We start from the raw sequence: 14,060 nt of genomic DNA on the forward strand, positions 1-14,060 counted from the left end.
AGGTTTAAAAAACAACATAGGGACTTTTGTTAGGATGAAGAACATTTTTGAGCAAAGTCAGAACTGTTACATAATGTACTACGAACATTCAGACAGAAGAGGCATAATAATTTCATTCTATCTCAAATATAAACACCACACAATATAAAGACCATAAAAATCATAATTTTAATCTGAAAATTGTGGGAAAAAAATAAAGTATTTTAATGGCAAATATATTGATGATGAAAGGAAACTGAAATTTATTATTCCTAGCAACCAAAAATGAGAAACCCTCCCGAATTTTTGATTAAAAATTCTTCATTGATAAAAAAGGTTTTTTTTTGTTTCTCACAAATCCACATAGATTATTGGTTGTAACGAAAAAAACTATGCTGAAATGAATTAGAACAGCACCATCAATGGTACTCAATCTCAATCTATGCCTAAAGATTTGAAAATATTTTAATACTCCACTTCTGGATTATTTTTCGGGTTATTTCTACCACTTGGAGATAGACCATCAACAAACTGGAGATATACAGTTTAATTGTACAAATCAATTTTTTATTGGCTAATGCACACAACTGACTGCTTGAGCTAATGAGTTACTGTAATATTAATATGCTCACAACCCCTGATGGAGGACACAATGAGCCTTTAATGTTCAGGCAATGCTCAATCAAGTGAAGACAAGCCAGGATCTACGAGGGCTCTTTAGGCTGGGCACATCCTCAAGGTTGCAGAGTTACGGTCTTCTGGTGCCCTGGGGTTTTATTCTTATGGTTTTGTATCCGTTTATGTTACTATTCCTCTTACATACTTGAGCTGCTTACTATTCTGCTCTCAATAATTACAATTCTATCTCTAATTCTGCGGTTCTTGCATGGCTTTAGCTCTCACATTTTCTCACACATTAACAACAGTTAGAGAGAGCTGGGAGCATTGAGGTCTTCCTGGGGTGGCTGGGCAGCCAGGGCCTGTCCCACCTCTCCAGCCAAAAGCGGGGGAGCCAGGGGGGCACCAAGACAGCCCCAGACCTGGCATCTGGCACCTCCCTAGGGCTGGGCCAAGGCTGTGGGCCCACGGGTGTGAGTCTTGACCAGGCGTGGTGAGGGCAGCTTTTGGTCCCAGGTAGCTGAGCCTCTAGATTAAAGTATCGGTGCAATAAAATTGGATTTGTTTAAAACAGAAATGTAGTCAGCCAAAGAGCCAAGTGGTTTCCCTTTTCTTTATTTGTGTTGTAGTCCTTGCAGGATAATTATGCAATAAAGCAAAATAGACTTTTAAAAAACAGAGGTTGTCTTTGAATTACAAAGCTCGTATTTTTGTCAATATGAAAAAATAGTTATGAAGATAAATAGAGATGATGATAAATTTCAATTCAGTAAATAAAAAAAATGTAGACAATATTGTTAAATATCTTGTGTTCACTGTTATGTGCAAACACCTCACACATCCCAAAAGATAACTTCCTTACAGCTTCAATCTATATGTTTCACATGTTTTAAAATACATTATCTTCTTTCTTTTCCTGGCCTATATCTTCACTTTGGGATTCTCTTTATGCCACATTTCAATTTCCCTCAAGCATTAACAATATCTATAATCACTGCATTGACATTTTCTACCATTTCCCAATTCAAAAGTATGTCACAAAATCACTGAAGATTGAAATTTCCAAACAATTTCAATCAACCAGCGAAGAACACCTGCTTGTTTCTTTGGGACAAAAATTTGTAATTAAAATAAGAGAAGTGCAGAGTAACAATTAGGAAAGTTATTTACAATGCATTGAAAAAATAAATATATAAAATAGGATGTTCAGATGAACTACAATAATTGTATCTGCAACATCTAATTTGAAATGTTACATATGGTAGCAACCAGTGTTAAATTATCCATAACTAATTGGCATTGTAATTGTCTTTAATCTGAAATAGACAATTAAACGTGTTCTGGACTGTTAACTGGTTCATATTTTAGGTATTCAGCTAATTAGACAGTTCCTAAACTATTCATTTTGTTTGTGACTAATTTGTACACTAAAATCATATTTTAATAGGATGTTTTAGTTTTTTCTGATTCCCCTCAAGGTATAAAATAGAGATATCACCTTCATATATAGTAATTAAATTAACTTGTCACTATATATATAGAAAAAGAGTAAATAAAACTAATAACATTTTCTGTGAATAGTCTTATATGGAATTTAATATCCTCTGCTTTTGTTTACATTAGTATCTTCCTTCAGACCTCAAAAGACTTGGCAAAAAGTATGTATTTTGGAGCATAGAATTTGTTTTGTTACAAAAAAACTTTGGCATCGGGACTTTTGGGACAGAGACAGAATAAAAATACTAAAAACAACATTTACTCATGTAAATGTGTACATGTGGCTTTGGGTTTTCTTCCTTTCTCTCCCTCTCTCTCCTCCTCTCCTTTCCCCTCATTTCTCTTTTCTCATCTTCCTTCTGAACTGTATAAGAAATAGATGGCGTTATGCAAGTTATACAAGAATTTAGGACTGAAACCATGCTGAAAATATGAATGCATGTTTGTGAGAGAATAAACATGGCAAATTTGGCCAAGTCTCAGTGAAAACAAAATTATTATATCGCCTTAAATCCCCATAAATGACCTTTAGGATCAGAAGTTATGTAGGGCAGTCTGCTCAAAAATAGTATTTGAAGTCTCAAATTAATTTACTGTATTTTCAACACTTACTTGGAAGTACTAAAAAGTACTTTGAGCAGAAAACCAGGTTTTATCATTGGTAAAGTGGAAGCCAAATGACTCTCCAAAGCTAGAGCAGAATTTTGGGAAGTTGGCTACTACTTTGTACCCAGTTCTCACAAATTAGCTCTTGTAAGGATTTGGAAGCTCTGAGGTTTTCTGGAATGCCTTCATAAACACCCATTAACAACATAGGCAACCCGGTTGCTTTATAAAACAATTTAGGTTGCGTTGCTATAATAGTCCCTATTTTATGACATTGTTGTGAGTTAAACCTGGTAGGCAGCTAAGCTCCACACAGCAGTTTGCTTATTCCTTGCAGTGGGAGTGGGGAGTGAGTTCAAAAGGCAAGAGTGGGAAAATTTCTTGTGGATCCCCAGCTTACTTGCTGGGTTGGGCAGTATGAGAAACAGAGATGTCCTGAACACTGTGTGGTGTCATAGGTCAAGATAAGGACAGTAATTCACCAGTTACCATCATGGGCAAAACAGACTTGACTTTGGGGAGTTTGTTTAATTTATTACCCATCAAATCACAGTAGGATAATGAGAAATAAAATCAGACCTTTAAAACACCTTCCCTTCACCCCTCCCTTCTTCCTGGGCTTTACTCCCAATTTTCTCTACGTCCTCCCTCACAGTGGCTCAGGGGACAGGGAATGGGACTTGTGGTCAGTTCATCACACATCAAGTCTACCGCTCCTTCCTCCTCAGGGGAGAGATTCCTCCTGTTCTTCCTCTGCTCTGGTGTGGGGTCCTCCACTGGCTTTAGGTGGACATCTCCTCCACTGTGGGGCTGCAGTGGGTGTCCTGGTTCCAGCCAGGACAGATTTTTTGCCATAGCTGAGAGTGGGCATGGTCAGGACCCTAATGTTATTCAGTACTATCTCATGTCATTGCTGGGAGCAGGAGGAAAAGAGACTCTCTTCCAAGGAGAAGAGCATTCCTTCCAGTTGAGAAAAATGTGATGCGGGAGAAGCCACCCCATATTGTTCATAATCACAGGGTCCATGGTGAGCATTTTTAAATTTGAATCACCCTCTCTTTTGTATACTTTTGTTATTAATATTGTTGCTGTTATTATTGTTCATTTTCTTATGTCATTGCTGTTCACAGTAAATTAGTTTTTTTTCAGGCCATAATCTTTGCCTTTTGTGCTTATAATTCTCAACTCTATCCCACCGCGGGGGGGAGCAGGAGGGGAAAACAGGAGGGAGTGAAAGAGACTGACATGGGGCTTTGGAGAGTCTCGATGGGGGCACAGAACTGGAGAGTACCATCCCTAAACCATGACAGGGAACAGCCTGCCTCACCACGGTCTTCACCATGAGCTTCAGGGGAGCTGCTCTGGCTCCTGGGTTACCTGCTCCCCCTCTTTCTTCACTGACCTTCGTGTCTGCAGCGTTCTTGCTCTCACATTCTCACTCCTCTGTCTGGCTGCAATTGCGGTAGCATAGGTTTTTCCCCCACTTTCTAATTGTGTTACCCCAGAGGAGCTACCACCCTGGGCTCAGCCTTGGCCAGTGGTGGGTCCATCTGGAAGTCGGCTGGCATTGGCTCTGTCAAACACAGAGAAACTTATAGCAACTTCTCACAAAAGCCCCCCTACTACTAAAACCTAGCCAAGCAAACCCAATACACATTGCGCTGTTCAGCAATACATAAAACATCCCTGCGTTACCAACACTGTTTTCATCACAAATCCAAAACTTAACACACACAAGCTAATACGAAGAAAATTAACTCCATCACAGACCGTAACTTAACCAGACAATATTTTTGGATCACTTTTGGAAATACCTCTAGTGTTCTGAGTACATAATTTTCAAAGTGTTCAAGAAATTTAGAAGGCCCAAATTCACTGACATTTATTAGAGTGACTTTTCTGTTGCCATAGAAAATCAGAGCCATAATGTAAAACTGAATAAACATTGCATCTTGATAGGGAAACAGTGAGGTTACTGTGCATGAGGCTTCTCAAAATATATTTTAACATGCAGGTGCTGTTGCATTTAAGGTCCATTTGCTAAGGATTCATGATTGTATTGACTTGCCTCCATTAAGTTCCACTGATCATTTTTCTCCTGATTTGACTACCTAATCCCTCCTGCACTTGCTACTGTATTGTCATCCCTAAGTGACTTGTGAATTGAACAACTTAAAATGGACCATTTGCTAAGCAGTTCAGCTAATGATTAGATCTCCTTAGTTTTGCAGTTAACAGTGTGGATTGCTTTCATTCCTGATGCAATATATTATAACAAGAAAAATTCTCATGTCTTATTATAGGAGATCTTTGTGGATGTTTGCATTCTTAAGGGATTTATGTTGGGGGTAAAAGGTTAATTAATCAGCTCTTATTTTCACCTTCTCCTTTTCAGGTTGTTTTAGACAGAATCAGAAAGAAATCAATCTTCTTTGAAAGTAACTGTAGCCCAGACATTGAATTACAAACTCACATTCCCAAGGCAGTGAGATTCTTCTCGCTAATATATGAAGATCATCGCCACTATGACCTCACATGTTAGACCCAGGATATGATAGTAAGCTTTGGAAATACATTTGAATTAACACCTTGTACAGAAATGTCCCTTCCCAGTACTACAGTTTAGGCTTTGATTTTCTTTTTGCTATCAATTGTGTGTTTGGTTTGACTATTGTAAAACACTTTGTTACAGAATCACTCATGTTACCAGCTTCAAACTGCACTACTTCAGCAGTGCCACTGCTACAGGGCACTGTGACATATACTGCCCCGACTCTGCCCAAAACAAAAGAGATCAGTCTAAACTGTGCAAATCTAAAACCCCCATACAGTCTGCTCTCAGCCGTGATTTGGGACTGTCACAGGAGTTGAGGATAGCATCCACACAGATCCCTAACGTAGGGAGGATCCCTCTCAATGATTGAGATTTCTGCCTACCACTGTTACAGACTTTAGTGGTAGCAGAAATAGATGTGAAGTGGGAGATTTAGAGAGAGTACTGAGACACAACTAAGGACTTCATAGCTTTCCAGACAAAATTAAATCCCACCATCTCAAAGGTAGGAAGAAAATACATCTATATGGCAGGCTATCAATTTGATTATCTCCTTTTTCCTCCTGAACCAGATAAAGGCCTTATTCCACTTCTATGTCAGTGAGAAAACCCACTAATATTTCCCTTCTTTCTTAAACAAAGTTTCCCCTGGCAGTGACTTCTCCATTTCTTTGGGTAAGAGCAACATGTGCAGTGTTGTTGCATCAACTGCGGTAAACACTAATTCTGCCCTTGTTGCACTCCCACATTCTAGGAATTGGAAAGTGGCTGAATGATGAAGGAAGAAGAAAAAGAAATATGTCTGTCAACAGAGATCTTTTCCTGACACCAGAACCAGACCTCCTAATCAACTTCTTGAGGATTCTAACAAAAAAAACGAGTGATCCTAAAACACTAACACTTAGAAATCTTCATGAGCATGTTGTGAGTCATGAAAACACACTATCAAAATCAGTCAAGTACTTAGTAAGTTTTGACTTAAGGATCAGTCCCTATTTGTCATGAAAGCTCTCTAATCTTTTGAGTTTCATGTAGAAATCAGCTGGGAGGTCCTACTGATAGCTTTACGGGGCACAAATATTAAAAGTAAAACAAATAAGCAAACAAACAATAAAAAGTAGAAGGAAAGAAGGAAGGTGGGAAAGAGAGTAAGAGAGAAAGAGAAAGAGAGAGAGAGAGAAAGAGAGAGAAAGAGAAAGAGAGAGAGAGGGAAAGAGAGAAAGAAGGAAAGAAAAAAGAAGGAAAGAAGGAAAGAAAGAAAAAAGAAAGAAAGAAGAAAAGAAAAAAGAAGGAAAGGAAGGAAGGAAGGAAGGAAGGAAGGAAGGAAGGAAGGAAGAAAAAGGAAGGAAGGAAGGAAAGGAAGGAAGGAAAGGAAGGAAAGGAAGGAAGGAAAGAAGGAAGGAAAGAAGGAAGGAAAGGAAGGAAAGGAAGGAAGGAAAGGAAGGAAGGAAGGAAGGAAGGAAGGAAGGAAGGAAGGAAGGAAGGAAGGAAGGAAGGCCTCTTCTGAAGAGCAGCAGAAGGCAGAAGATTCAGGAGGCTTTTATTATGATATTCTCTCCATACACTTTAATTATGATATTCTCTCCATACGCAAGTTAATTTTTCACTTATAATGGTTATATACAAGTAAAATAAATTACAAATCAAACTCAGGGATGATGAATGAGCATGTCTGTGTTCTCTCACAGTTTTGCTCATTAACACTTCATAAGAGCTTTACCTAAAGTGTTGCACCTTGAAACTATAACAGACCTACCAAAATTAGGAAGGAGACTGAAATGTAAGATGACTCATCTTGCTTGAATTGTTCCTAACTAGACAGAGAATTTAGTCCTCTTAATTGTCACAGAGGTTTTTAATCTTCAACACAGTGAACAGAACGAAAGTACAATTTTCAATAAAATATTGGATACTACAGAAAATATTTTTTTTTTGTTAATAAGTAAGTTTATTTAATTTAGCACAGTATTTTAGGGACTGGATTAGGGACAAGGTCTAACTCATTGCCTTGTGAGCACTAAATTTATTTAAAGCCTTAGAAAACAAGGACAAAAATTTTGCTATTGTTTTTACACTGCCAAGACATACCTCTATTTTTTGTTACATTTATTTTCCTGAAAATGGATTCATATAATTTTCTAATCTTGTTTCAAACTTTAAGAAGAATCATCAGAGAATTTTAATATCTAGTGTAGACAGTGAATAATTATTAACTTTTGATATGTTTATTATATAAACAAGGACATTAACTCTGAAACTGTCAAAGATTTTATCTGCTACTCATTAGTCAACATCTTCCCTGGGTTACTGCAGCTGTAAACATTTTCATTATATTTTTAAATTGTGATCAACTGGTTCTGATGCTTTGAAAGAATTGTTTCAGGGAAAAAAATCATGTTGAAACAGATCTCTAAGCAGAAACTGGGTCGTAAAAAAAGGGAAAAGAAAAGATATTAGCTTAGACAAATAGGATTTTTAAGTAATTTTTCATTTAGTATAATTTTTTTATCAAAAATGCAATATTATAAAAAGTAATGTGACCACAGGACTAGGGCAGTGATTGTCCCCCTTTACTAGGCACTGGTGGAGAATGAGGAGCAGCTGAGGGAAATGGGGTTGTTTAGTCTGGAGAAAAGGAGGCTCAGGGCAGACCTTATCGCTCTCTACAACTGCCTGAAAGGAGGGCGTAGTCAGCTGGGGGTTGGCCTCTTCTCCCAGGCAACTTGGGATAGGATAAGAGGAAATGGTCTCAAGCTGCACCAGGAGAGGTTCAGGTTGGACATCAGGAAGAATTACTTCACTGAAAGGGTAGTTAAGCATTGGAACAGACTGCCCGGGGAGGTTGTAGAGTCACCATCATGGAAGTGTTCAAGAAGCCACTGCACCTGGCACTTAGTGCTATGGTTTTGTTGGCATAGTGGTATACGGTCAAAGGTTGGACTTGATGTTCTTGGAGGTCTTTTGCAGTCTTCATGATTATACAATTCTATGATATTCATTCTGGTTTTTGTTGCCCTTTTGTTAAAAGAAGCAAAGGCTGACAGAAGAGTGAGGATTAATTGTATGTCAAGGAGCATGTGTTATACTTTTTCCTTTAGTGCAACTCTACTGTTTTTGACTGAATGTTTTTGCAAAAGTTTTTGTGTACATAGAATGAATATTTGAGACTGCCAAGTATTTTTATTTCATGGATCATTCTTTGACCTTAAATGTTTTTTTTCATTTCCACATCTGTGACCAATACTGTCATGGAAGACAGAGGGACTATTGCAGAGAGAATATGTCTTTTGCCGAGGATGCACGATCTGAGGATTCATTGCTGAATCTATGGAGGAACTAGGTAAAATGAAGGATCCCACCTTCTGAACAAATGTTCTAAGCACTAAACAGTAACCCACTTATGGAAGATGTTGATTCTCATTTTTCTGAGATTTTTACAGAAAGATGGCCTTATGGAAAATACACATATATTATAAAAAGTTCTATCTTCTCTAGGGATAAACTGTGTCCTAGTTCCAGCTTTGACAACAAGGAGTTGATGGGCCTTGTTCCCTTCTCATTGTCTCTTACAGCATGATGAAACAATGTCATCTTATTATTGAAATATGTCATATTAGTATTCCTAGTATAAAATTAAGATACACTAAACCAGTAAATAATTAAAAAAAGAATCAAATAAAAATTTTTATCTGCAGATACTAAAAATCCGTAGAGAAATCCTTTTGAAATGTTACTAGGTTTAATAACAATGTCATTTTACTTATGCAACAGACTCACTTCTTTTACACATATAAACATTAACATTCAGCTGTAAAAGTTTAGATATACTGTGCATATCTGTGCACTCAAGCTGGTAGTCATTTCTGGCATTCATAAGAAGGCATTTGTATACAACACCACTTTGAAAATGAGCAACTTCATGATCATTTTCCAATTAATTTCAGCAGGATCAAGTTAAAGTGCCTAAGGAAGATTCATATCTAAATTACAGAGAGAAGCTTCACTTTGTAAAAGACTGTTCACATACTGAACTCAATTTCATTTTTGTTATCTTTGAATAGAGATCTAGACTGCTCTTTACTTCTTTGGTGACTATCAGGAAAGAGTAAGCTGCAATAGAAAAAATTATTAGTCAACACTGATTGACAGGGACCTGCTAACCCAAGCAGATGAAGTGGATACTAACAACATTTTTAATTTTTTTTCAATAGGACCATGTTTAGAGGTCTGGCAAAAATATAAAAAATATGAACAAAAAGGTTTTGTCATTAGATCACAACAAGGACATTATCAGCAAAGTAGCTCAGGTCCAAATAGTTGTTAAAAAGGCAGTTTTCATCCTAAAAAAAATGGAAGAGAGCACTACTTCTAAGAAATGACAGAAAGATGGTAGAATAGCTCTTGCACAAAGGATGAAAGGAAACAATCAGAACTAAGGAAAAAGCAAAGAAATAGCTACTCTGTACAGCCAGGTGATGACATGGGTACATTATCATGAGATCAAACAGCAGGAGAATGACCGCTGGCAAGAATCACTATGGAGATATGTCCCTAAAATGAACAGACCTCTGAAAACTACCTAATGGGACAGAAAAGGAAACGTTTACTTATGAACAGATAGAGTGTCTTGTTGTTCATTTTGAGTTCAACCACTGAGGACTATAATCTATAATTATTTTGACAGCATCTATAAATGATAGTGATGTCAACCTGTCATGGTTTGAGAGCCCCAAAATCCAATTCCCTAGTCCAAACCCCCTCCCACATCTCAGCCCAGCGTGAGATGGGTTTTCCAGACACCACACGAGACTCAAAATGGGGGGAAGGGAATATATATTACAATGACTGTACAAAATAAATACTACAATACATTATATACAATCTTAACTATCTCTAACCATGACATAAGTATTTACAATGGATCAAATCTCTTCTCCCCTCCAAATAAAAGTCCAAGAGGGAAGAAGGAAAAGATCCTTTCCACTCTCAGAGCAGCATTCTCTTCAGAGTAGCAGTCTATCTCTCTCTCTTCCATGCAGCAGCTGTAGCTGGATCTCTGCCAGTACACACAAGGGGGTATCCAAGCCCCTTCGGCCACTCATCTCCAAGCGAGGGTCTTCTCTTCTGTGGGCTATGTTCACCCGGACAAGGTCACCTCACCACGGTCATATCAACGAAGCTCAGGGGACTTCGTGACAGTCCATATCTTCAGGGGATTCAAGTCCCCTTTGCAGAGGTCTGTGCTCTGACTCAAGGCAGTGGGGGGGGGCCAAGGTCACTCCCTCCGCATTCCTTCTCTGAGCTTTTCAGCTCCTTCCTGCAGTGCTGTAGCACTCCAAGACTAAAGGTCCATCATCCTCCTCTCTCTAGGAGGTCTCAGAGGGGTTTGGGGTCTTTTGGTTCAGTTCTTACCCCAAAACTCTGTCTCTGTCTGTAGAGCTTAGTCCTGCTCTGCTGCTGGCTCTCTTTCTCTTCAGACAGCTCTGTGTCTCTCTTCCTTGGCTGCAATGCCTGTTTGCTTCTCGTTCTTATCTCTTCTGGCTCTCTGCCACTTTCTCCGTCCACTGCTGTCTCTGCTGCTGCTCCATCTGCTTCTTACAATGGAGAAACTCCTTCAGCTCTCAGCCACAGGTACTTAGCCCAGCCTTATGCTCAGCCAGGGGCTGGGGGGGGGGCAGAGCCCCAGGGGGGCTCCTGCCCTTTCTTCTCGTGGCTCTACAACATGGCTACTTCTCCAACAACTACTACAACAACTACTACAACTACTTTCTTTTCCGGTCTGCTTGTGATATGTTTATATTTTGCAGAAGCGCTCATTGGTTCAAACTTCAAGGGTCACCCTAGGGATTTACCATCAATAGGATTTCTATGTGCAGGACAGCAGCCTTTTTCAGTTCCAATACACACAAAGCTGCCTAATTGAATAATGCTCAGTTTATAGCACCAGCAGTCCATGTAAAACACAAAAAAAAAAAATCAGAAAAAAATGTCTGTAGGTAGCATATCAAAAACATATCAAGCATAGCAAAACAATATCAACAATAAATTAGGCCGTGTAAGCAACATGTAAAAGTAAAAAAAGGTAATAGCACAAAACAAAAAACAACCAACAACCAACCAACCAACCAACCAAAAAAAGTCAAGATTAAATGGTAGAGGAGAAAAATCCTTAGCAGCACTTTCATGATATATTGGAATTCCTGCCACCCACAGGCAGAGAAGGTGCACATAAACTAAAAGAAGATTTAATTGATTTCTTTTGGACAAATGCTTGTTAAGGTCAGTAATAAACCAAACCAATTGTCCAGAAATCATTGCTGAGATGTGCCTACGATGCATATCAAATTGTCTACTTCGATACTGACCCGTGAGAAAGTACTTGAAGTTTATCTTACCTGTAAGATAGCTAGACTGAATTCAGAACTGCCTGTGAAAGGTGTCTGTACATGCACCAGGGCCTTAATTTATTTGGCTAAACTTAGTTTGAAAACTCTACCATTTGAGATGTCCTGTGGTGTCCAAGGCATCTGCACAGAGCTACCAGAAAAAATAACAAACTTGTGGGAGACTTCCATTCTTCTGGAGCAGCAACCAGGTGCCTGAAGTGGCAAAGCAGCTGAATCCCCCTTCTTTAATGTTTAAGTCTCCTCTAGAAAAAATAGATAAAGTCATCAAAGTTAATGGAACTCAGGAACTGATCCAATTGGCAAGTTTCTGAGGGCAGCATTCAGTTGCCTCAGTGTAGATGTAGAGCATCTTTTAAGACATTCTGTTATATCTAAGACATCCACATGAGATTTTCAGACATGACCAAAGGCTTACAGGTAAATTGTGCTGTATTGGAACAACAGCTGAAAGCCAGCTGGCATAGCCTTTGCTATCTCAAATAATGCTAAACTGATCTCTAGGTTCTGCTCGTGTATTCCCTACATATTCTGACAATAGTGGAAACTTTAAACTACGTGGTTTTTAGACTCTTATACATAGGTACCAAAACTGAGATGTCTTCATCACAAATTGTGTCCCCAAACAAAAATTAAGATAGAGAAATCTTATGCAAAAATTAATTTTTCTTTTTACCATGAGCCAAAAAGGAATATCAACAGTTTACCTGAAATAGTTATATATAATATAGACAATGCATCTTTAGGGACAAGTCAGTTGCAAGAACATATATTTACTAGGCAAAACATTTCTGTATGTATTATCAACTCATTAACGTAGTTGAATAATATTAACTTACAGTTTTCATATACAAAGATTGAAAATAACTCTGAAAATTGTTTGGGGGTGTGGTAGGTTGACCTTAGCTGGATACCAGGTGCCTACCAAGCAATTCTATTGCTCTCCTTTCACAGCTGGACGGGGTGAGAAAATAAGATGGAAAATGACTCCTAGTTGTAGATATGGCAGTTTACTGAAGCAAAAGTGAAAACTTGTGCATGCACGAGCAAAGAGAAAAAAAATAGGTTTATTATCTGCTTCCCATCAGCAAGCAAAATTTGGCCACTTCCTGGGAAGCTGGGCTTCATCACGTGTAGTGGTTGCTCCAGAAGGCAAACACTGTAAATAATGAATGTCCCCCCTTCCTCCTCCTCTCCTATAAAAACTAACTTTTATATGTGAGCTGATGTATGGAATATCCCTTTAGCTGTTTTGGGTCAGCTTGCCTGGTTGTGTCCCCTCCCAGGATCTTGCCTACCCACAGCCGACTGATGGGATGGGGGATTTTGGAGAGACAGTGCTGATGCTGTGCCAGCTCTGCTCAACAGTAAACAAAACATTGGTGTGTTGTCAACACCCTTCTAGTTATCCATGCAAAGCATAGCACTGTGGGGGCTGCTGTGAGAAAATGAACTCCATCGCAGCCAGACCCAATACAATCTTAAAAAATTAAGGAGAGCACGAATTCAGTCCTGCACTACCACAGATTATGCCTTGCCTACCCCAATGAAAACTAGCAGCTTCTCACCTTGTACTGGGGCCCGACCTAAGCCTATTGAGCCACAGTTCAGTACTCTCAGACAACTGCAGTTGAGGCAGGAACCCAAATGCATTTGAGGACGCTATGGCTGAGATAGGGACTCAAACATCCTCTCATATATTACTTAATCCACTCTTCTCTGGCTTCAATTACTTCTGTGCATTTTTTTCCTTCTGTTTGGTGTTATACAAAAAAATCTGGCATCCACTTTTTTTTTCTCTTTTCTCCAAATATGCCTTTTTAGCTTTTTGGAGTTTTGCCTTTTTTAAAGAGAGTGAACTGCTAGTGATTAATGACTTAAACATTCAACCACCTGCAGTGACCACCCAGGTGCTGTACGAGACTGGACTGTTGGTGCTAATGGCTCAATCTACAGTGTGGTTTGCTGAAACGTGCAGAGTGGCCACCCAGGCCAGGTGCTTAAGGTGTGCACATCTGACACCTCAGGCAACAAACAAGATAAGGAAAGGCAAATCCCATGGGATGGGGTAGCATTTCTTTTTTCTTACACAGATGACTCAGCTATGATAACTCCTCAGAACATTCACACCCAGCCTGAAGATATTCATCTCTTGTTGATGGGTCCTAATGGGCCATGATGGCCTCAGCTGCAGTGGTATAAAAGACAGCTGCAACATCTTAGAAGGTGTTGCAGAGAAGACTCCCAAAGTATCCTATGACTCACAGTATTACATCATCCAGTTTAAAACTCCTTGTCCCAGGGAAGGTATTGGAAGGGTTTCTCAGTGTATGTAACTTTGAGTTTTGGGGCTTCCACCACCACCTTGGTGGATGTGAACTGCGACCACCACTTAGACAGGG

Source organism: Lepidothrix coronata, unplaced genomic scaffold, assembly GCF_001604755.1.
Source record: "Lepidothrix coronata isolate B3197 unplaced genomic scaffold, Lepidothrix_coronata-1.0 Scaffold45, whole genome shotgun sequence".
Lineage (NCBI taxonomy): Eukaryota > Metazoa > Chordata > Aves > Passeriformes > Pipridae > Lepidothrix > Lepidothrix coronata.